This window comes from Nansenia antarctica, assembly GCF_963989245.1.
Source record: "Nansenia antarctica genome assembly, chromosome: 2".
NCBI classification, from domain to species: domain Eukaryota; kingdom Metazoa; phylum Chordata; class Actinopteri; order Argentiniformes; family Microstomatidae; genus Nansenia; species Nansenia antarctica.
This window is the reverse complement of record NC_137675.1, coordinates 38,398,482-38,401,615: the sequence shown is the minus strand read 5'-3', so window position 1 is coordinate 38,401,615 and position 3,134 is coordinate 38,398,482. Positions and strand designations below refer to the sequence as shown.

At 46.2% G+C, this 3,134-nt stretch overlaps 1 protein-coding gene across 1 annotated transcript in view; it reads right to left on the bottom strand.

The window, feature by feature from the left end:
• Nucleotides 1-646: 646 nt before the first annotated feature.
• abat (4-aminobutyrate aminotransferase) overlaps nt 647-3,134 on the bottom strand; it is a 128,155-nt gene continuing 125,667 nt past the window's right edge. The window contains exon 16 of the mRNA XM_080524536.1: nt 647-3,134. This exon is cut by the window's right edge and continues 822 nt beyond it. The gene's annotated coding sequence lies outside the window, so the exon portion shown is untranslated.

Sequence of the window (3,134 nt, the reverse complement as noted above, 5' to 3'; positions counted from 1 at the left end):
ACGAGCCTTGACCTCATGCACGAGCTTGTTACTTTCTTCTGCAGAGAAGCGCGCTGACCTCCTTCTTAGGACTTCCATAATAGCATAGCGCTAAAGACTCAACGCAGCCGGTTCTTAAAGGGAATGGCACCTGGCACGCTGATTGGGTTGATTGAGAAGACGCCCAAAACACACCCATGACTAATTTCTTTGCTTAGCGCCGGGTTTTAGGCGCCCACTACCGCACGCATAATAGCAAAGTGGCCTTGACCACGCCTCCACGTCTTAAGTTTAGATCTACCGCCTCGTCTTATTGCTTAAGACTTATGAAGTGCATAATAGGGCCCATGGTGTTTTTTCTAAGTGGATAAGAGTTGTTGTTTTAAAGGAGAAAATTAATGCGTAGAGAGATATGTTGTACGGTTTTAAATAACACATAGGCACACAAATAAGCGTGCACACGCACACACCCGCACACTCACACTCACTCACACACACCCACACACACACACACACACACACACACACACACACACACACACACACACACACACACACACACACACACACACACACACACACACACACACACACACACACACACACACACACACAACCATGCAAAGCACTACATACACTAAAGAACTCACACTGTCAAAACTCCACAGAAAATAATTAAAATGTCGTCATGGTTTATTCTTTTGGGATACATAGAGAGGATGCTTCCTAGACAACAATAGTTAGAGCCATTTGAAATAATTCCATTGATAATATTAATAATAATAATAATAATAATAGTTTACCTCACAGAACAGTGTAATTAAACATAGCTTCTTATTGTGTTCATCTTTAACAGGTAATGATGATACACAGCTCTGTATACAATACCCTCATCATCATCATCATCATCATCATCATCATCATGTAATTATAGAGTCTACAGCCCATTGCATTGTCTACTGCCTGCTCCTGCTATTTCAACACCATGTACACAACATGTAAAACAACATTGAAGAGGCATTCAAAACAAGTGAAACACCTTGTACTGTACATCACCACTGGGCTCAGCTGTCTCATGAATATGCCAAGATGCAGAACCAACTCATATGTAAGACTGCTGTATGTGGACAGCAAGTAAGTCAACACATAGACTAGGTCTATGTCTGTATTAGTCTTGCTGAAAAAACAACTGTCTTCAAACAGATGTCAATAATCATGTAAACAGATATTATTATTATTTTTTTTACATATTTATATTTGTAAGTAAAATTGTGCGCTTGTTAGTATAATTTAGCCCTAATATAAATATGGAACCGAAGTCTCAATCGCTGAAACCCCAAAACAAGTTATCATAAAACGTGCGGGCACTAAATCGTCTTCTAAAATATTCTCTTGCATTTTCCTTTTACAACATCACATTGGCTAGAGTACAGACATTTCAAACCATGTTTTTAATCATCATGTTTAAGAACACATAAGACACAGACAGAACCATAGCTAAGACATGTCAACGGTCTGGGGCTCATCAGGAGAAACCAGCCCATCATAAAGGTCATGTCATTTTTACAATGAGGTTAATAAAGTTGGTAGAAGTTGGTTCGGGGGTGGGGGGTGAGGGGGGGTCATCTGATTTAAGATCTGTGGTTAAGAGCAACTTCAACTTCAAGATGACTTTAGGGTAGCCCCCGACCATGTCGCCTCCATAACCTATTCAGTCCTTTCAGGTGTGCCTACAAAGAAGGGTGCAGGGGGACTAGGGGCTAGACCAGGTTAGTCCATGGAGGAGAAGGGTGCAGGGGGACTAGGGGCTAGACCAGGTTAGTCCATAGAGGAGAAGGGTGCAGGGGGACTAGGGGCTAGACCAGGTTAGTCCATAGAGGAGAAGGGTGCAGGGGGACTAGGGGCTAGACCAGGTTAGTCCATAGAGGAGAAGGGTGCAGGGGGACTAGGGGCTAGACCAGGTTAGTCCATAGAGGAGAAGGGTGCAGGGGGACTAGGGGCTAGACCAGGGTAGGCCATAGAGGAGAAGGGTGCAGGGGGACTAGGGGCTAGCTAGACCAGGTTAGTCCATAGAGGAGAAGAGTGCAGGGGGACTAGGGGCTAGGCCAGGTTAGTCCATAGAGGAGAAGGGTGCAGGGGGACTAGGGGCTAGACCAGGTTAGTCCATAGAGGAGAAGGGTGCAGGGGGACTAGGGGCTAGACCAGGTTAGTCCATAGAGGAGAAGGGTGCAGGGGGACTAGGGGCTAGGCCAGGTTAGTCCATAGAGGAGAAGGGTGCAGGGGGACTAGGGGCTAGACCAGGTTAGTCCATAGAGGAGAAGGGTGCAGGGGGACTAGGGGCTGGGCCAGGTTAGTCCATAGAGGAGAAGGGTGCAGGGGGACTAGGGGCTAGACCAGGTTAGTCCATAGAGGAGTCAGATTGCTTGGTCATTGGGAGAGCTGGGGGAATAGCTTGGGAAATGGTAGAGTGTATCAAAGGAGTAGCATTGTTTTAATGGGCCATGGTGATGGTAGAGTGGGTGATTACAAGGAGGAGATTCTTGTGCGTGTTCAGACTAGACCAGGGGCTCCAACTGGCTTTAGCAAACTAGTGGTCGAACTGAGCGAAACATACGGAACTCAGAATACCGTACCTTGTCTTAAACAACGTTTTTCAACGACTTTGTTAACTTTCGGGCACTCGTTTGCCCTGAACGTGGCATATACATCAGTGTCACCAGTGTGAGTTGTGCTCTGGACGGAGGCTGCTGGGGCGGTCCCCAAACCTTACCTAAACATCAGCTCAGCGGCAAGATCCGCTGGGAAATACAGTAGATGGAACAAGGGGTGTGGAACAGGTCAACCAGAAGCTGAGCTAAGCGTGTGATTGGTCCTGATGGATGGATGAAAGGTGATCTATGTGTATGGTTCTGGCCTGGGGGGTAAAGCACTCCTTAAGAACTAGGGTTGAGACCAATCTCCTTCCAATACTGAAATGAAAAACCCTCAATGAAGGCAAAACAAAATGGTGCCTTTTCAGTCGTTGTGAACGATTGGAAAATGGGGCTGACATCGACCCTACGAAGAGTGCTGCTGTGCGTTATTGTCTGCACGGACATGGGGATATAAATAAATCAGCCTTAACAGTACCATGAGTCAGCCTCCTAGCTGCAAAC